The sequence below is a fragment of the Ornithorhynchus anatinus genome, chromosome 2 (assembly GCF_004115215.2).
Source record: "Ornithorhynchus anatinus isolate Pmale09 chromosome 2, mOrnAna1.pri.v4, whole genome shotgun sequence".
In the NCBI taxonomy this organism is placed as follows: domain Eukaryota; kingdom Metazoa; phylum Chordata; class Mammalia; order Monotremata; family Ornithorhynchidae; genus Ornithorhynchus; species Ornithorhynchus anatinus.
The window spans coordinates 97,096,910-97,118,602 of NC_041729.1; the positions used below are offsets into that span (position 1 = coordinate 97,096,910).

Consider the following 21,693-nt stretch of genomic DNA (forward strand, 5'->3'; position numbering starts at 1 on the left):
TTTTATTCTAATAGGCCTCTGCCCTTGTGCTCATCTGCCTAGAAAACATTTATGATTCTGCTGTTACGTTAATTCTATCTTACTTTGTATTTATCTTTATTCATGTTTGTGTCTGTATGTCTCATGTTGTCTGGTATTGGACTGTAAATCCCTTGAGGGTAGGACTGTGTCTTGTTCTGTAGAAATCTCCGGATAACATACAGTGTTCTACCCTTGATTGACTGGTGGAATCAGTTGTGCATCATTTAATATGTGAAATTGAATAAAGCAATATTCACTGTCCTGTAAAATATAATTTGGGGAAGAAGGTGGGCAAAAGTAAATGTCCCTTATAACCGTATCTTTCACAGGGACCTGGTCTATCCTGAAGACCAACTAGTTATTTCTCTAAGGGGTTAACAAGAAGTGGCTTTTTTTTAATGACTTCTGCTTCTGGCCTCGATCAATCAATTATTGGTATTTATTGAGCACTCACTATGTTCAGAGCAGAGCACTGTACTAAGCTCTTGGGAGATTACAGTATAACAAATTTAGCAGAAACATTCCCTGCCCATCCTGAGTAATTTAATTTATAAGTAATTTATAATATATAATTTAAAGAAGTACTGTGGGGTTGGGAATGGGGTGAATATCAAATGTCCGAAGGTCACAGATCCAAGTGCATAGACAACACAGAATTGAGAGAGAGTTGGGGAAAAGAGGGTTTAATCGGGGAAGACCTCTTGGAGGAGATGTGACCTTAATAAATCTTTGAAGGTGGAGAGACTGGTGGTCTGGTGTATATAATAATATTGGTTTTTGTTAAGCGCTTACTATGTGCAGAGCACTGTTCTAAGCGCTGGGGTAGATACATGGTAATCAGGTTGTCCCACGTGAGGCTCACAGTTAATCCCCATTTTACAGATGAGGGAACTGAGGCCCAGAGAAGTGAAGTGACTTGCCCACAGTCACACAGCGGACAAGTGGCAGAGCCGGTATTCGAACCCATGAACTCTGACTCCCAAGCCCGGACTCTTATGCTAGGGAGAGGATGTGAAAAAGGGGTTAGTGGTGATATAGATGAGATTGGGGCACAGTGAATAAGCTGGAAATAGAGGAATGGAGTGTGCAGACTGGGTTGTAGTAGATCAGTGAGATAAGGTAGGATGGAGTAAACTGATTGAGTGCTTGAAAGCCCATGGTAAGGAGTTTCTATGTGATGCAGAGGTGGATGGGCAGCCATTGGAGGTTTTTGATGAGTGCAGAGACTTGGACTGAATGTTTCTGTGGAAAAACGTTCTGTGCAGCAGAGGGGAGTATGGACTGGAGTGGGGAGAGACAGGGGGCTGGGAGGTCAGCAAGGAGGCAGATGCAGGCATCCAGGAGGGATAGAATAAGTGCTCGGATCAGCATGGTGACAGTTTGAAAGGAGAGGAAAGGTGGATTTTAGCAATGTTGTTGTCTCATGTTTCCACTGCCTTCTGCAACCTTTTCTTTTGACTTAGGTGCCAGCTTGTCTTGACTGTGCCTGTCTTTGATTCAACGAAGGGGAAAATAGTAATTAAAATGGAAGAAAAATTGGCGTTTAGGTGGAAGTGGGTTTAGTGTACAATATAATCATTTATATTCTAAGCCAAGATTGCTGTTTTTGCAGATTTCAGGACACAGATTACAGGATATTTGTCAGGTTTCACGGGTATTCACATCCAGTAAACCCTCTTCTGCTACTGTTGTTTCTATTGGATGCTGTTTAGGCGAGCTGATGGGCCAACAACTGAAGTCGAGCCACTGAAAACAAATAGGGAAAAGTAATTCCATTATCTGAGCCAATCATCACCTTCCAGCTGAAAATAATGAGCCAGAAGAGGGTTTTACTAAGGGCTGTTTGTTTCTGAAAGGGTGACTTTACTGCTGTTTGCCGGTTTAATTAACATGGCTATCATCCTTCTCTATTCATTTATTTAAACTGAGGCTGTGTGTTTAAGCAACTTATTTACGGTTCCCAGTGGGTACTTCCCGCCTTACTCCAGCTATAGCAATTTGTCCATTGTCAACAGCAGAAACTATCCCAGAAAAATCAAGCAACTACCTGGATACGACATAGTTACATGGACACCCCTCTCAGTTAAATAAATGAATATCATAAGCAAAGGTACTTTTACATCAGGATTAAACAAATGCTAATTAGACACACTGTTGGATCATTTTTTTGATGCCAAAGAAATCTTTACCAACTTGAGGGTTTGAAATGCATCTCCACTGGTTAGAAACGTAGATCTCTGGGGAGAATTCTTTGCTGTCTGTGGTCGGCTGGGAGGGTCACATCTGCAAAAGGCAGCAAATACTCCAATCGTTTCAAAAAACCTTCTTTGGGGTTTCAGCGGAAAGTGGATAGAATGTAAAACAAAACAAAGGTTATGCCTTAGTAGGGAACTAAGGTGCATCCCTAAGTGGATTACTTTGTGCAGCTCTGAGCTCTACATTTTAAGAGAACATAAAACCAGAGGAGATACAAAGCAAGCAACACACACACATTGCCTTTGGTCACAAAATGAAGACAAGAAGACCACAGTCTTATTCATCATTGTTGAATAAATGGGGAGTCTTTGCATAACTGTGGTATTTATTAAGCACTTACTATGAGCCAAGCACTGTAGTAAGTGCTGGAGTAGATGCAAGATAATCAGGTCCCATATGGGGTTCACAGTTGAAGTAGTAGGGAGAACAGGTATTTGATCTCCATTTTTTGCAAATGAAGGAACTGAGTCCCAGAGAAGTTAAGTGATTTGTCCAAGCTCACACATCAGGCAAGTGGTCGAGTCAGGATTAGAATCCAGGCCTCTGTTCTATCCACTAGACCATGCTGGTTCTCATCTATCTCTGAATATGCCTTTATTATTATTACTATTATAATTATTAAAATCGTTATTATTACTATACCTGTTAAACACATTGTACATAAAGCACTGTTCAAAGAGTTGTGGTAGATACAAGTTAATCATGCTGGACACAGTTCCTGTCCTACATGGGACTCAAAGTCTAAGAGGGAGGAAGAACAGTTTTTGAATCTGCATTTTACCTTTCAGAAACTTGAGGCACAGAGAAGTTAAGTGCTTTGCCCAAGGTTGCACAGCAGGTAAATGACAGTTCTGGGATTAGGACCCGGATCCTCTGACTCCTAAGCCGATGCTCTTTCCACTACGCTGTGATGATCCTCATATATGTCTTCATATATGTCATATATGTCTATATAGACATAGACATATGATCTTGGGTTGAATTTTATGGCTGGCATAGATTCATTAGTGTGGGCTACTTAATAGTCACCAGAACCAGCTAAACAATAATGTCACGGAGAGGACCATCACAAAGATGTCCACTGACACCTAGACACCGACACACAACACTCCTACTCACGTGACACTGCTACAGTTACAGAGGGGTATATACACACTCAGACTCTCACCTGCATATCCATATCAATATCACAGACCCGAACGTCAGATGTTTCCCTGTGTGTGTATGTGTGTGTGTGTGTGTGTGTGTGTGTGAGAGAGAGTGTTGGGAGTGGGGGGAAGGGCACTTGCCTTTGTTACTAGGCAACTACAAATGTAGGCGACAGCTTTCAGTTCTATTTAGAGGTCCTGGTGGAGAAATCTTCCAGATGCCACATATGTGATGGAAATATTCACTCCTTCATTTGCTTTCCCATTGTGTCCCTAAAGAGATTTTAAAAGTCTTTGAAAGGGGGTCACATGCAGCCTTAGGAGAAGAGTCACAGATTTGGATAGACTAAGAGGAGATAGACATGGATAAGGCAGGGACAGGGCAGCAGACATGGAGAAACAGTGACAGTTTGGGGAGACAAGAGGGCGAAGGTGATATCTTCATGTATAGAGCAGCAGAGGAGACATGACCAAATAGGTAACAAAAATGCCACATCTAGAAGTTGGAAGTGTACAAAAGAGCCGTCGCAACCATGGTGGAAGAAGCAGCGACAGCAGCTATTTTTATTACTGACACCCAGCATCTTTTTTTAATGGAATTTGTTGAACACTATGTGCTAGGCTCTGTACTAAGTGCAGCAGCTGAATACAAGATAATCAAAATGTATACAGGCCATGCCCCTCATGCGCTCATTCCATTTTACAAAGTTAAGTGACTTTTTCAAGGACATACAGCAGACAAGTGATGGAATTGGGATAAGAAACCACATCCTCTGACCCGTGCTCTTTCCACTAGGCCATACTGCTTCCCTCAACCATTCTTGTTGGCATTCTTCTTGCAGTTTCCTGTTGGGTGTCTGGTGGAACAAGAAGTTCCAACCTCCACTAAAGTCACAAGAAAGTTAAGTTGGCGGCCACAGTGAGGGGAATCGCCTTCCTAAGGCAAGAAAATGAGGGAAGGAGTAGTTTCCATTCTCTGTCCTACATGACAAACTAATCTTCACTCTCGGACAGAACCAGGAAGAAAATAGCCATCCCAATTATTTAAATAGAAACAATCATTCATTCATTCAATTGTATTTATTGAGCTCTTACTGTGTGCAGAGCACTGTATTGAGCACTTGGGAAGTACAATTCAGAAACAGACAATAATAATGTTGGTATTTGTTAAGCGCTTACTATGTGCCGAGCACTGTTCTAAGCGCTGGGGTAGACACAGGGGAATCCGGTTGTCCCACGTGGGGCTCACAGTCTTAATCCCCATTTTACAGATGAGGGAATTGAGGCACCGAGAAGTGAAGTGATTTGCCCAAAGTCACACAGCTGGCAAGTGGCCGAGCCGGGCTTCGAACCCATGACCTCTGACTCCAAAGCCCGTGCTCTTCCCACTGAGCCACGCTGCTTCTCAATCCCTGCCCCTCAACGAGCTCACAGTCTAGAAGACAACATAGTCTAGTGGAAAGAGCAGAGGCCTTGGAGTCAGAGAACATGGGCTCTAATCCCAGCTCTGCCACTTGCCAGCTGTGTGACCTTGGGCAAGTTACCTAACTTCTCCACATCTCAGTTTGCTCATCTGTAAAATGGGGATTAAGTACCTGTTCTTTTCCAGTAGACTGTAAGCCTTGTGGGGACAGGAACTACATGCAATATGTTAAATTTGTCTACTCTAGTGCTTGCCATATAGTAAGTGCTTAAGCAACACCATAATTATTAATATAGAGCATTTTTCATCTGAATTGCATAAGAAAATTATTTTTGGAACAAAAGATTTCAGAATTTTTCTGAAACCTCCAAACAGGCAGGCAGTCAGCTCTGACCAGTAAGTGGCAATCAAGGAGTAGGAATTCCCTATTCAGTTCAGGGATTTTTTAAATGGTATTTGTTAAGTGCTTACTATGAGTAACACTGTACTAAGTGTGGGGAGTAAATAAAAACTAATTAGGTTAGACTAATTAGTTGGCAATGGGACTCACAATATTAATCCCCTTGCACAGCAAAGTTTAGTGTTTTACCTGAGGTCACACAACAGAGAAGTGGCAGAGTGGGATTAGAACCCAAGTCCTTGTGACTGACTTCCAGGCCTGGCTCTTTTCACTAGGTAGGGGGTTTCTCTGATTCTCCTGCAGCTCAAATGTCAACTGTCAATTATCATCATAAGATTAAAGATGGACATCTCTCTGTTTTACAATGAAGGGCCATTCCTAAAGATTGGATAAAAAGCCAAGGCCTGAGTCTAACCCAGTAATAATAAAAAGTGGCTGGAGACCTTCCACTGGAGGAGAATGCTTAGGTGATGCTGGGTCTGGAAAAATGTTTCTAGAGATAAGTTTAATGATTGTGTTTTAAAGTCAATTTAAACAAAAATCCAAGTTTATCAGGTCAGGCCTAAGGGATCGTTGTATACAATAAGCTTCAGACATGGGAGATGGAGGACTTGACAACAGAAAAGGGTGGGCAGTAGACCATCACAGCTCATGCCATAGCCAGTGAGTTTAACAAGGCTGGGCTGATTTGGGACAGAGCAGTCTAAAGAGAAAATCATAGGTCTGAGAGTCAGGAGTTGTGGGTTCTAATCCCAAATCTGCCACTAGTCCACAGTGGGATCTTGAGCAGATCATATGACCTCTCGGGATAATAATCATAATAATTGTGGTATTTGTTAAGTGCTCACTATGTGCCTGGCATTGGACTGAACACTGGGGAGGGTGATTCAAGAAAATCAAGTTGGACACAGTCCTTGTCCTACATGGGACTCTCAGTCTTAATCCCCATTTTACAGATGAGGTAACTGAAGCACAGAGAAGCAAAGTGACTTGCCCAAGGTCACCCAGAACACAAGTGGCAGAGTCTGGATTAGAACCCAAGTCCTACTGACTCCCAGGCTCAGAATCTATCCACGAAGCCACACTGCTTCTCAGTTTCCTCAGCTAGAAAATGCTTCTCCTATATCACAGGGCATATTGGGAGGTTGACATGAGATAACTAATGAGAAAGTACTTTGGAAAGACAAAAACAATTTTATACTAATTCAAGATATCCTCAATAACATTATTCTTAATATATCTTGAGATTGGAAGCCCACAGGATGAGTTAGGACTGATGAAATCAATTAGGATTAAAGATCGGATTCTGCAGAGGATTAGAAGCTGGTAATGAAAATTGACCTTAGACTGATGAACAGAGATCGGCTATCTGTGGGACAAGCGGTAGGTGGCCATGTATGCTTTGCAGCTGTTTTCAGTTGCTGAAATTTTTAGGCTCTCTGCTCAAATCTTATTCTTTCTAGTTTGAGAAAATGTCCTTGATATCTTTCAGCAGCCCCTTTCTGACCACAGCTGAATGAATTTATAACACAGAGGCCTGATTTAGTATTTTGGGATTTGGTTTCTTTTCCTCTCCTATTGTTTTCCCTAGAAAAGAAGATTTCTTTTTAGGTCAGCCAACTCTTCCCCTCAAGGAAAAACTCCTAAATCGCTGATACTGCAAGAATCTTTACATTTTGAAGTTGTAATGACTTTTTGTAAATGGGAAGAAGCCAAGTAAGGAGAAATGATCCCAGGGTTGCTATATTTACAAACCCAACATGCCATTTCCCTTTGTTATGAGGCCCTGAATGGTGACCCTCTGGAAAACAAATATTATTTGACTCTGATATTGCACTAACTAATATGGAAGAAGTGTGTTCCAGTGGAAAGAACATGGACCTGGGAGTCAGAGGACCTGGCTTCTAATCCCAGCTCTGCCACTTGTCTACTACATGGCCTTGAACAAGTCATTTAACTTCTCTGTGCCTCAGTTTCCTCAGCTGTGAATGTGGATTCAATATCTGTTCTCCCTCCTACTTTGACTGTGAACCTCGTGTGGGGCAAGGATTATTTCCAACCCGATTAACTTGTATCTACCCCACTGTTTAGATCAGTACTTGGAACGGAGTAAGAGTTTAACAAATTTCATAATACATAAATAACAGGACATGTGGACCTTTGAAAGTATGTGAATGACCCGAAACTTTCCCAAGAGCACTTGGTAATGTAAGGATGACTGAATACGAATAGAATAAAGTAGATTATGCTTCCTAATAGCCTTTATGGAATCTGCCTTTTTTAGGAGCTGGTGAAAGGAGTATTATTTACTGATATGTTGGGTCACAATTAAGCCCAAACAAATGGAAAAGAACTAGGCTGAGGTCAGGGAGACAGGGCTTTTTCCCCAGTAAAGCCATTATTATCTTGTGTGTATTTCCTAAATGTCCCAAGAGATTGAATACAAGATAGTTTTTTCTTGGGAGTGCTGATGGACTACTCACTGGCTTGCATAGGCCCTGAGTTGAGGGATTAGGAGTGGGGCTTGGAAAAATTTACAAATGCTCTCAGTCAATCAGTCCACCACGCTCATTAAATAGTCAATTAATGTTATTTATTGAATGCTTATTGTGTGCTGAGCACTGTACAAAGTGGTTGGGAGAACACAATGTAATATACTTGGTTGTTACAATCCCTGCCCATAAAGGACCTTGCGGTCTATTTGGGAAGACAGATTATAAAACAAATTGTAGATAGGGGAAATAGTAGGGTATAAGGATAAGTGCTGTGGGGCTGAGAAAAGGTGGATATTAAGTGCTTAGAGGGTCCAGGTCCAAGTAATAATAATAATGTTAGTATTTGTTAAGCGCTCACTATGTGCCGAGCACTTTCTAAGCGCTGGGGTAGACACAAGGGAATCAGGTTGTCCCACGTGAGGCTCACAGTCTTAATCCCCATTTTACAGATGAGGGAACTGAGGCACCGAGAAGTTAAGTGACTTGCCCAAAGTCACACAGCTGACAAATGGCCAAGCCGGGATTTGAACCCATGACCTCTGACTCCAAAGCCCATGCTCTTTCCACTGAGCCACGCTGCTTCTCTAACATGGGCCAATATAGAAGGGAGAGGGAGTAGGGGAAATAGGGGCTTAGTTATGATTTGATGATATGATTTTAGGAGGGCTGTGATGGTTGGGAAAGAGGTGGTCTGTCAAATATGAAAGGGGATGGAATTCTAGGCCAGAGGAAGGATGTGGGGAAGGAGTTGGCGGGGAGACCATTGAGATCAAGGTAGAGTGAGTAGGTAGGCATTAGAAGAGTGAAGTATGTGGGCTGGGTTGAGGTAGGAGATTAGCAAAGTTAAATAGGAGGGGAAGAGCTGGTAGAGTGCCTTAGAGCTAATGGTAAGACGTTTACGTTTGATGTGGAGGTGGATGGGAAACCATTGGAGGTTTTTGAGAAGTGGGAAGATGTGAACTGAAAGTTTCTTCTTTTGTTATTTTGGGGTTTTTTTGTTTGTTTTTTCAAATGATCTGGGCATCAGAATGAAGTATAGACCGAAGTGGGGAGAGAAAAGAAGCTGGGAGGTCAGCTAGGAGTTTGATGCAGTAGTCAAAGAGGGATAAGATAAGTGTTTGGATCAGTAGCAGCTTGGATAGAAAGGAACAGAGTCCCCTCCTATCTTACCTCACTGATTTCCAACTAACACCGAGCCTGCTCACTCTGCTCCTCTAATGCCTGCCTACTCACTGTATGTTGATCTTACCCTTCTCGCTGCCGACACCTTGCCTTTATCCTCCTTCTGACCTGGAGCTCCTTCCCCCCACCTCCTTATATTAATCCCAGCTCTGCCACTTGTCTGCTGTGTCATCTTGGGTAAGTCACTTCACTTCTTCTGTGCCTCAGTTACCCCATCTGTAAAATGGGGATTGAGACAGTGAGCCTCAAGTGGGACAGGGACTATGTCCAATCCAGTTTGCTTGTATCCTCCCCAGTGCTTAGTACAGTGCCTGGAACATAGTAATTGCTTGACAAATACTGCTATTATTATTATTATTATATCTGAGACTACCATCTCCCCACCTTTAAATTCTTATTAAAATCTCATCTTTCCATGAGGCCTATCCCAACTAAGCCCTTTTTTCCCCTACGCCCCCTCCATTCTGTGTCACCTATGCACTTGGATTTGTACCTGTCAAGCACTTGGTATTCACCCCACCCTCAGCCCCACAGTACTTAAATATGTAACTGTAATCTATTTTAATATCTGTCTCCCTCTGTAGACTGTAAACTTCTTGGGGACAGGGAACATGGCTACCAATTTTGTTGTATTGCACTCTCCCAGATGCTTAGTTCAGTGCTCTAAACAAAGTAAAAACTCAATAAATACCATTGATTGATTGACCACAGTGATGGGAACAATAGGTGAAGGGAAGGGTTTGGGTGGGCAGAATTACTTGAGTATGTTATTTGAGGGGTCAGTGGGACATCCAAGTAGAGATGTCCTTAAGACCGGAGAAAATGCAAGCCTGCAGAGAAGGAGAGAGATAAGGTCTGGAGAGGTAGATTTGGAAATTATAAAAGTAGAGATGTAGTTGAAGCCTTGGGGTGAATGAGTTCTCCAAGGAAGGGTGTCTGGATGGAGAAGAGAAGGGGACCAAAATTGAACCTTGAAGGGTTTCACGACAGGTTGGCTCATTTTCCTCTAAGAAAGATTATTTAGTCAAAATTCTTCAAGATGATATGACAGTCACATGCTTTTCTACTTGCTAATGATTGATCGATCAATCAATGAATAATACTTATCGAGTGCTTACCATGTGCAGAGCACTGTACTAAGCACTTGGGAGAGTACAAGGGAATTAGGAGACAGGCTCCCCGTTCATAACGAGCTTACGGTCTAGAAGCTCAAATTATGATCTTCTCACAGTTTGAATTACTAGTTCACCTGATCTTCCAAACAGCGGGTTGTGCCGCGGGAGAGGGAGCTGGGACTTTCCGTGAAGCTAGGGAAGAAAGAACCCAGTCTGATCGTGGGTGCACATGCAATTTCCCCTGAAACCAAAGAGTGTGGGTGACCCTGGAGCTGACCCCACAGTGGGGGGACAACAATCTTCGTTGCCCCAGTTGGGGACTCTCCCAGATGGTTGAGAGGAGCTGTCCTTGCTCCTGCTGTAGCCACCACACCACGACTGTTACGTGGCACTGTGGGTGGTGATGGAGCGGAGCTCTCCCAGCCCATCACGGAGAGTTAACACTGCTATTGCTGTCGCCTCCAGGCAGTGTGGGTGAGGAGGGATGCTCACACATGCAGTTTCGGCACTTAGAACAGTGCTCGGCACAAAGTACACGCTTAGCAAATACCATCACTAGAATTATTGCCACTAGACCAGGAGATAGAGAAGGCATTTTGGCAAGGGCTAGAGGTGTAGGGGTGTCCTTCCCCTTCTCTCTTTTATTTTTTAATGGTATTTGTTAAATGCTTACTATGTGTCAGATGCTATACTAAGCACTGGCGGAAATGCAAGGTAATCATGTTAGACACAATCCATGGCCCATATGAGGCTCACAGCTCTTAGTACAATGCTTGGCACATAGTAAGTGCTCAACCAATACCAAAATTAATTAATTAAGTGCCATTTTACAGATGAGATAAGTGAGGCCCAGAGATTAACTAAGCCCCATTTTACAGATGAGATAACTGAGGTCCAGAGAAGGGAACTCATTTGCCCAAGGTCTCACAAAAGATGAGTAATGGGGCCAGGATTAGAACCCATATCCTTTTGACTCCCAGACCCTTGCTTGGTCCACTAGGTCATGTTGCTTCCCTCCCATCAAAGCAGGAATATGACATGAACCAAAGTGGCTCTCTACTCACTCCTGGGGAAGGTTCATGCTGCCTGAGTCCGTCTCAGCATCAGATAGATTATGGAAAGAAGGAAAGCACTTGAGAGAAGCCTCATGTTTGTTTCCTTTTTCTCGATAAAAGAATCAATCCCCAAGGGGCAACAACAGTCCAGGACAGAGGTGACCCCCAGACCAGGGAACGCTTCGGCCACTGATTGCCCCAGTGGGGCTGGGTTCAGGGGGCGGGCACCAGGCTGGCATCAGGTAGTGCCTAATAACTGACAGGGGAAAGTGGTGCCATATTGGATAGTAGTTAATAATAATTATAGTACTCTTAAGCACTTACTATGTGCCAATCACTGTTCTAAGCACTGGGGTAGCTGCAAGTTAATCAGATTGGACACAGTCCCTATCACACATGGGGCTCACACTCTTATCCCCATTTTACAGATCTCAGAGAAGTTAAGTGACTTGCCCTAGGTCACATTTCAGACATATGACAGAGTCAGGATTAGAACCCAGGTCCTTCTGACTCCCAGGCCCATGCTCTATCCACTAAGCCATGCTGCTTCTCCTCAACACTTTTGCCTTAGGATAGTACTCCCAGACAAATTAGTAAGCCAATTAAGCACAAATTGCACTCTACTGCCAACCTACTCTCTGTACCTCGATTTCACCCCCTTGACCACATCCTTCCTTGGGCATGGAACCTCCTCATTTCATATCTGACAATATACCTCTCTCCCTATCTTCAAAATCCTCTTAAAATCACATCTCTTCCAAGAAGCATTCCCCTATCTGGCCTCCACTCTGAGATAGCTATAGACTAAGCTATGTACCCCTTAAGCACTTTGAAACTCTCCCGAACCCCATAGAACTTATCTAAATATCCTTAAACTATAGTATTCCCCCTAACTGTAATTTTATTCCAAATTGCCGACATTGTAATAATATCTGTAATATCTGTATCTACCTGTACAGGGATCTCATCTGCCAACTCTATTGTATTGTACTTTCCCAAATACTTGGTACATTGCTCCGTACACAATATGTACTTAATAAATACCACTGATTGAATGATGCTGATGATGATGTTGATGATGATAATGGTATTTAAGTGCTCACTTTATGCCATGCACTGTACTAAATGCTGGCATAGATATCAATTAATCAGGTCTCACATGAGGCTCACATTCTAATTAGATATTGAATCCTCATTTTGCAGATGAGGAAACTGAGGCATAGAGAAGTTAAATGACTTGCCCAAGGTCACAGAACAGGCAGATGGCAGAGCTGGGATTAAAACCCAGGTCTTCAGACTGCCAGGCCCGTGCTCTATTGACTAGGTCCTGCTGCTTCACAACTGAGTGATAGAAAAAGTAGCCATAGAGCTAAGAACAGAACTAGGAGAGGACAGTGTTGGTGAAGCCAAGGTGTGTTTCCAGGAGAAGAGGCTGGGAAACAAAGAAAGCAGCTGGGAAGTTAAGGGAGATTAGGATTAAGATGGAGTAGAGACTGTTGAATTTGGCAAGAAGGTCATTGGTGACTTTAGAGAGAGCCATTTTCATAGAGTAAAGGTGTCAGAAGCCAGATGGAAGGGGGTCAAGGAAAGGAAATGGAGGCAAGGAGGGTAGGCAACTTTCTCAAGGAGTTTGGAGAGGCATGGTAGGAGGGAGATGGGTCTACAACTTGAGGGAACTATGGGGTTAAGGAAGGCTATTTTTAGGATAGGGGATACATGAGTATGTTTGAAAACAGTGGGAAAGAAACCATTGGAACCTGGACAGTTGAAAATGGTTGTTTGGAAGGAAGCAAATGTTTTGATAAGGGGCAAATGGATGGTGTCAGTGGCACAGATGGAGGGGGTATATTTTGAGAAGAGCGAGCAGATTTCCACTGAGATACTGATGGAAAGGATGAGAGAATTGATGAGAGGGCAGGAGGATGGAGAGACTGGGAGGTCATGCCTAGTGGTTTCATTTTTAATGATGAAGCACATGGCAAGATCATTAAGGGACAAAAGATGGAGGGGAGGGCGAAGGGAAAGGGGTTTTGAAGAGCCCCTGGGGTCTGGGTCTGGTGACATGTGGCTGCCTGGGACATTCTCTGATTATTTGATCTACACATTTAGGATTAAGTTTCCTCCATGTAGATTTGTGTCCAAAAGCAATTTTGTTTCCATTGCCAAAGTAGCCAATGAATGAAAAACATAGATCAACACCCAGTTAGAGCAAGAGGAAGGAGTAATGTTGGTATTTGTTAAGCGCTTACTATGTGCCGAGCACTGTTCTAAGCGCTGGGGTAAACACAGGGGAATCAGGTTGTCCCACGTGGGGCTCACAGTCTTAATCCCCATTTTACAGATGAGGGAACTGAGACACAGAGAAGTTAAGTGACTTGCCCACAGTCACACAGCCGACAAGTGGCAGAGCTGGGATTCGAACTCATGAGCCCTGACTCCAAAGCCCGTGCTCTTTCCACTGAGCCACGCTGCCTATTTTGGCTGGAGTTGGCTGCCTGACTTTATCACGAGTAAGAGGAAGAATTGATTGGTATCAGGAATGCTGGATAAATGAATTCTGCTCCCCAGCCGTGTTGTACCTCATACTGTTCTATCCAGGAGCAGGAAGAGGATAATTTCCTGAATTCAAAGCTCTCCCTGCCCTATGTGAACAAGTAATTCTGTTTAGAAATTTATCTTGACCAAACAGTTAACAGTATTCTCCATACAGTACGTGTTTAGTAAATACTGATTGATTGACCATAGGCCAATAGCCATCAGCAGTGTCATTTCTTTAAAGTCAATATTCCATCTCCAACAGTAGCAATGGGATGCTTAGAATCATGTAATATTTACCTTCCTGCTGTCCCCAAACTTTCCCTCTACTAACTTATTTGGACTGCTTGCCCCCAAATTTATCCAAACTCTTCTTGAACCTATTGCTATTTCATCATGAATCACTATTTTTTTCCTCCCATCATTATATCTCATGCCTCCTTCAGTTCAGTTTTTCTCTTATCAACTGTCTCAAGACGTAGCAATATAAACCTATTGAGTTTACTAAGAAACCTACTTTTGAAATTTTAACTTAATTTTAGGAAAAGTCTAAGAAAGGCAAACACTGGCTGGCTAGTACTTGATAGGAGGACCAAAGAACCTAACCCACCAGAATCCTAGATCAGCAAAAAAATGCCCTCCATTTTTTAAAGGGATTCACTTTTCAACATCTTGGCATCCCTAAACCAACATAAAAATGATATGAAGATACCACTGTGTCCTTTGGAGAATAATGCAAATGGTGAACTGTGATAAAATTTATCATTAGTTGCAGTCAAGATGGAAAATGAATATCAAGGTGAATGGCTAAGCCCCTCTGTTCTCTTTGAATGGTTAATAATACTAGTTTTCATGTTAAGGGCATGGAGAGCAGAGTGGGTTTGACTTAAATGTGAGAACAAGTGCCCTCTAATCTACCCAAAGTTAGTTGATTTATGAGAAAACCCAGTGCCCTTTTAGCAAGGACCACTACTCTGCCACCTTAGTCAAAAAGTACAAGAAAAGGTTTCTCTTCATTAGGGAAGCAAATGAGACTCTGTGAGTTGCAGCTAAATAAACTGAAAGAGACTCTTCTTTAAACAGTAGGGGGTGAACATAGAGAATTTGTTACCTTAGGAAGTTGTGCAGGCTGTAAATATCAGAAGGTTCAAGAGAAGTTTGGCTGCAATCGCAAATGAAAATCCATAACTTTGAGGAGCCACCCCTAATCTTGAGCATGAATGTCCATGAGGGCAAATACCATATTGTTCCAAGGACCCTCATGTGGACACTGTAAGATGGAATCGTGGGAATTCTGGCAGTAATGGCATTGTGTGCGTTCCCTGTGTGTGTTGTCTTCCTAGAAGAGCTCTTGGCCTTTCTGGGGTTTTTCTCCAAGACTGAAAGCAGTTTGCCAAAAGGAACTCACACACCTCTTCAGCCTGCAAACATATTTTTTTCTTATTCATTCATTCAATCGTTTGTATTAAACACTTACTGTGTGCAGAGCACTTTACTAACCTGTCCTTTTGGCTACAAACTCCACTGATGATTTGTGTTTGTCTTATGCTGCTGAGTCATCTCCAATCCACAGCAATACCATGGACACATCTGTCCCAGAATGCCCCACCTCCATCTGCAGCTATTTGGGTAGTGTATCCATAAAGTTTGTTTTCTTGGTAAAAATATGGAAGTGGTTTACCATTGCCTCATTTCATGCAGTAAACTTGAGTCTCCACCCTTGATTCTCCCATGCTGCTGCTGCCCAGCACAGGTTAGTTTTGACTTGCAGCAGATTGTCTTTCACTCTCTAGCCCCTGCCCAAGCTAGGAATGGAATGGACAGGCCTCTGCTTGACTCTCCCTCCCATAGCCGAGACTGGTAGAGTACTGGAAACTCTCCAGGTCTGACCCTGAGAGTAGACTTGGGTTAACCTTTCCCAACCACAGTTATTTTATCCATGAAGTAGGTCCCTAATATCAGTACACAACATGATTTATGGAGGTCCTGGGAGGATACATTTGTTAATGACATCAAATGCAAAAGGGAGTCCTTCATAAATATTATTGTGTTTTTGTTATTTCTACTAGCACACCTTTGGCAGAAAGCCTGGGTCAAGTGTTTTGAAGAAGAATCCTCATTGAATGTCATCAGATAGAGGCTTTTCCTCAGTAAGCAGTAGAATAGGGCCAGGTTTAATGGCACTTTTGCTAACAGCCAGGAAAATGAGTTATCAAGTTTGGTATTTTTGAGGTTCAAGCTGGCCCTAAGTTCAAACCAATAAAGAAAAAAACCCCTCATTATGCTGGGCTCTGCTTCATTTCCTGAATCCATGGCACCAAACAACCGGCTGTGACACCTCTCAGTATTTTACTCTTCATTCTTCAGATTCATAACCTCCAGTGGTTGCCTATCAACCTCTGCACAAAACAAAAACTTCTCACTCTAGGCTTCAAGGCTCTCCATCACCTTGCCCCCTCCTACCTCTCCTCCCTTCTCTCTTTCTACTGCCCACCCCGTAGGCTCTGCTCCTCTGCCGCCCACCTCCTCACCGTCCCGTGTTCTCGCCTATCCCACCATTGACCCCTGGCCCAAGTCCTCCCGCTGTCCTGGAACGCCCTCCCTCCTCACCTCCGCCAAACTAACTCTCTTCCCCTCTTCAAAGCCCTACTGAGAGCTCACCTCCTCCAAGAGGCCTTCCCAGACTGAGCTTCCCCTTTTCCCTCTGCTCCCTCTGCTGCCTCTCTGCCCCCCTTTCACCTCCCCTCAGCTAAGCCCCCTCTTCCCCCACCTTTCCCGCTGCTCCTCCACCTCTCCCTTCCCCTCCCCTCAGCACTGTGCTCTCCTGCTCATTTGTATACATTTTTATTTCCCTCTTCATTTTGTTAATGAGATGTACATCCCCTTGATTCTATTTATTGCTATGGTTTTTGTCTGTCTGTCTCCCCCGATTAGACTGTAAGTCTGTCAGTGGGCAGGGACTGTCACTATCTGTTGCCGAATTGTACATTCCAATCGCTTAGTACAGTGCTCTGCACGTAATAAGCGCTCAATAAATACTATTGAATGAATGAATGAATGAATTCATGCGACCAAGACCACACAGGTGAATGGCTAATAATCAGTTAATAAGCTGATGAAGGTAGATAATGGAAGATATTAAAGAAGGTGGTTAGAGACTATGATAAGAAATAAGATATCAGACCCCTCCTTTCTCTGAAAATTGCCTGACCATAGGAAAGCAAAACAGCAGAAGTGCTTATCACCATTCTCTGAGTTTATTGCTGGTTTCCAAAGTATTTTGTGTGCTGAGCTTACCTGCATCTTTATTTGTCCTCATCATCTTGTCAAAGTAGCCATCAGGCACAAAGAGAACGTAGAAAGAGTGAATAAAACTGAGCATGGTCACGAAAGGTACTCCAAGAGAGAGCACATTATCGTGGGCTTCATCTCCCATGCTGCTGAAGGTCTAAAAATGATTGATAATAACCCTATGAGTAAAATACAATTTGCCTATGATTTTACAGTTGCGTTTGTGGCATTGATCTACACTTTAATGAGATAATGCTTGTATGCCTTCCTTCTAATTTGTGAAAGGCTATGCACCATTAGTACCTATAAGTCATACGAAATGAATACCTGCTAGACTACTGATTTACCATAGATGTTTTCAGCTGTTCTGGCCCATCTTTATTGAAAAAAACCAAGAAACTTAATTTTGTAGGCACTCTGATGAAATTTGGCTTAAATGAGTAGGGTTTTTAGTGTCATTTGGGGGCACATGACAGCACCCAATTTTCATGACCAGATTTGCTAATGTGAAATGCAGACTTGTGAAGTGTGAAATAGTAAAGGCTGATTCTTTGCTGCTACGTTGATTTTAGGGATGTTGATAAAACACACAGTTAAAGGTTACATTATGCTGGTGCAGAATTTAAGAGGCTCAGAAGGAGAAGAATGTGGTTATTCTGAAATGCCGGAAGGTTTCTGCCTTGCTTCCGTAGTTTGAGAAACAAAGTGTATGTTAGACTAGAGATGTATATTAGCGAAATCTTCATGTTTCTCACTCACTGATATCGTACACTCACTGTCTCAGTAGTAGTTTCCAAGAATTCACTGGAAAAACATTTGAGCGTGGAGATTTATAAATTTGGTCTCTGATACATCTACACAGGGAATTCAGCAAGTGAAGAAGATGACGATGATGTAGATAATGGTTGAAAAGGCATTTGCTTTTTTTTTTGGTTCCTGATTTCCTAGTGCAGTATATCTATATCCATTGCAGATAGCCTGTTGTACTACAACATTACAGTAATGATGAATCTGAGAGCCTTTCATCCATGGTGACAAAGGTCCTTAAACTTATCATGACTGAAATGCTTTAGTACAATTGGCCATCTGCATTGGATAAAGATATACTGCACTAGGCTTAACTAAAGTACAAAGCTATTTGGTTCTGAAATGATTTCCCTGAAGAAGTTGCCCAATAAATAATAATACTCAAAAGGTTTATCGCAATTTAAAAATTGAACTCTGAATTATGTAATTTTTCAAAAGTAATACTCAGACCATGCATCAGAAATATTATTCCTAATATGGATTCTTGTAATGCATCACTATAATTTCACTGTAAGAAGAAAAATGTAAGATTTGTCATTATTAAGAAAAATAGTGGGGCAGTTTTGTAGATTTCAAAGGTGATTAGCATTTAGATTAATGAAATCAGTGTGAAATTTCCTATAGAAAAGCAGGGTAAATGTTGAAGATAGAATTCAAGAAGTTGTAAATGGCACAGGGAAGTTAGACACCCGCTATAAAATTAGGCTTAAAAAATGATTGAATTCCACTAGACACCATTAGCTGTGTGGGAAAAATGAAAAGAAAAATGTAACAAATTAAGAATGTAGTGAATAAGAAATATTGGTGTGACTGTGGGTAAGTTACTTAATTTCTTTGTACTTCAGTTTTCTCATCTGTAAAATGGGGATTAAATCAATTAATCAATCAATCTCATTTACTGAGTACTTACTGGGTGCAGAACAATCTTACTCCCTCCCACTTAGACTGTGAACCCCATATGAAAGAGGGATTGTGTCCAACCTGATTATCTTGTATCTACCCCAGTGCCTAGTACAGTATTGGCACATACTAAATGTTTAACAAATATCATAAAATATATTAGAAAACTAGACCTTCATGTGGATTCATTTAATCGTTAAAGCGGAGGAAAAACCTGATTTTTTTTTTAAGATTGCAGCTGAATCTTGACAAACTGCATGGATGAATATATCAAAGGAAAAAATTTTCATTGGCTAGAAAAGATGGGGATCCACCAGGTGTAAAATGATTTTTCTGTAGAGGCTCCTCTACGGTTATGGGAGGATCAGGAAAGATGCTGAAGCTACCCAAAGCACCATTTTAAAGTTATTTTTAAGCAGTCACACTCTTTAGGTTTATCCCCTATACCTATGGAAACAACTTTCATTCTTGAATATGATGAAGTCCACAGTGAATAATTACTGTACTTTCCTACAGCCTTCAGTAGGAAACTGAAAATGAAAGCTTGCATCAATCTTCTGGAAAGCATGGATGTGTGGTATCTAGCCACTTCCCCAAAAAATGTATTCTTGCATGAGAAATTATTTTTTTCTGACTGAAGTGTGATTTCTATGTCCCCTTTCTCTAGTCATATGCTGGAAATTCCACTCACTATTCTGTTCTTTGGTTGTGAGGCATTTATGCACCATAGTTGTGGTCAACTTTGAGGTTAGGCCCATAACCGCAATTGAGGTACAGTCTTTTCTTTGTCTTTTTTATGTTAACCCATGATGTTCCGTAGAGTCTTTTAGAATTCTAAAACTATGGAAATAATAAATACACATGACCAAACAAGCAAACCTTTTTTTTTAATTTTTTTTTTTTAAATTGAGAGTAGCTCTATTTAGACACAATTCTTCTTCATAATAATAATAATGAAAATGATAATTATAAAAAATAGTAATAACAACAACTGTACTGAACACTTACTAAGTCCTAGTGTAGCTACAAGATAATCAAGTCCAACAAGATCCTGGGCTCACAGGTATAAATGGGAGGGAGAACAGGTATTGGATCCCCATATTGCAGATGAGGAAGCTGAGGCACGGAGAAATTAAGTGACTTTCACATGACACATAGCAGACACATAATAGGGTTGGCATTAGAATTCAGGGCCTCCGACTCCCCAGTCCATGCCCACCTTCCTTTTCATTCATTCAATCATATTTATTGAGCACTTACTGTGTGCAGAGCACTGTATTAAGAGCTTGGAAAGTACAATTTGGCAACAGATAGAGACAATCCCTACCTAACAAAGGGCTCACAGTCTAAAAGGGGGAGGCAGACAACAAAACAAAATATATCTTGGTGTTTGTTAAGTGCTTACTATGTGCAGAGCACTGTTCTAGGCGCTGGGGTAGATACAAGGTAATCAGGTTGTCCCACGTGGGGCTCCCAGTCTTAATCCCCATTTTACAGATGAGGTAACTGAAGCCCAGAGAGGTGAAGTGACTTGCCCACAGTCACACAGCTGACAAGTGAGCAGAGCCGGAATTCGAACCCATGACCTCTGACTCCGAAGCCCGGGCTCTTTCCACTGAGCCACGCTGCTTCCCAGTAACAAAACAATTAGATAGGCATCAATAGAATCAAAATAGATAAATAGAATTATAAATATATACACATTATTAATAAAATAGAGTAGTAAATATGTACAAATACACACAAGTGCTGTGGGGTAGGGAAGGGCTTAGAGCAGAGGGAGGGAGTAGGGGTGATGGGGAGGAGAGGAGGAGCAGAGGAAAAGGGGGGCCTCCTGGAGGAGATGAGCTCTCAGAAAGGGTTTGAAGGGGGAAAGAGAGCTAATTTGGCAGCTGTGAAGAGGGACATAGGACGTGGGCCAGGGGTCTACAGCAGGACAGGTGAGAACGAGGAACCGTGAGGAGTTTAGCGGCGGCAGAGGAGTGGGAATGTACAGGGTGGGCTGTAGAAGGAGAGAAGGGAGGTGAGGTAGGAGGGGGCCAGGGGATGGAGAGCTTTGAAGCCAAGAGTGAGGAGTTTTTGCTTCATGCGAAGGTTGATAGGCAACCACTGGAGATTTTTGAGGAGGGGAGTGACATGCCCAGAGCGTTTCTGCAGAAAGATAATCAGGGCAGCAGAGTGAAGTATAGACTGAAGCGGGAAGAGAGAGGAGGCTGGGGGATCAGAAAAGAGGTTGATGCAATAATCCAGTTAGGATATGATGAGAGATTGTACCAACAAGGTAGCAGTTTGGATGGAGAGGAAAGGGCTGATCTTGGCGATGTAGTGAGGGTGAGACTGGCAGGTTTTGGTGACGGATTGGATGTGTGGGGTGAATGAGAGAACGGAGTCAAGGATTACACCAAGGTTGCAGGTTTGTGAGGCGCGAAGAAAGGTTGTGCCTTCCACAGTGACGGGAAAGTCAGGGAGAGGACAGGGTTTGGGAGGGAAGATAAGGAGCTCAGTCTTGGACATGTTGAGTTTTAGGTGGCAGGCAGACACCAAGGTGTTTTCCTTTTCTAAATCACACTATACATACTAAGGCATGTGGTCTTAGCCTGGAGTGAATTCATTCATTCATTCAATTGTATTTATTGAGCATTTACTGTGTGCAGAACACTGTACTAAGTGCTTGGAATGTACAATTCGGCAACATATAGAGACAATTTCTGCCCAACAATGGGCTCACAGTCTAGAAGGGGGGGACATACAGCAAAACAAAACAAGTATTCAGGCATCAATATCATCAAAATGGATAATTAGAATCATAGATATATACACATCATTAATAAAATAGAGTAATAAATAATATATACAAATATACACAAGTGCTGGGGGAGGGGAAGGGGGTAAGGCAGAGGAGGGAGTAGAGGCATTGGGAGGGGAGGAGGGGAGGAGGGAAAGGGAGGGCTCAGTCTGGGAAGGCCTCTTGGAGGAGGTGAGCTCTCAATAAATTGAATTGAGGAGTGAATAAATTATTGAAGTTAGCCATTTCACTAACTGCTGCACTTCTGTCCCCATTACTG

The 21,693-nt window shown here is 42.4% G+C and overlaps 1 protein-coding gene and 1 non-coding gene across 3 annotated transcripts in view; one reads left to right on the top strand and one right to left on the bottom strand.

Annotated features, from left to right (window-relative positions):
- Positions 1–21,693, top strand: part of THEMIS (thymocyte selection associated) — a 173,156-nt gene that overhangs the window by 98,446 nt on the left and 53,017 nt on the right. The window lies entirely within an intron of this gene.
- On the bottom strand, positions 15,394–15,531 carry LOC114809941. The gene has a single exon (XR_003757712.1). It is a non-coding gene; the product is annotated as a small nucleolar RNA SNORA7 (small nucleolar RNA).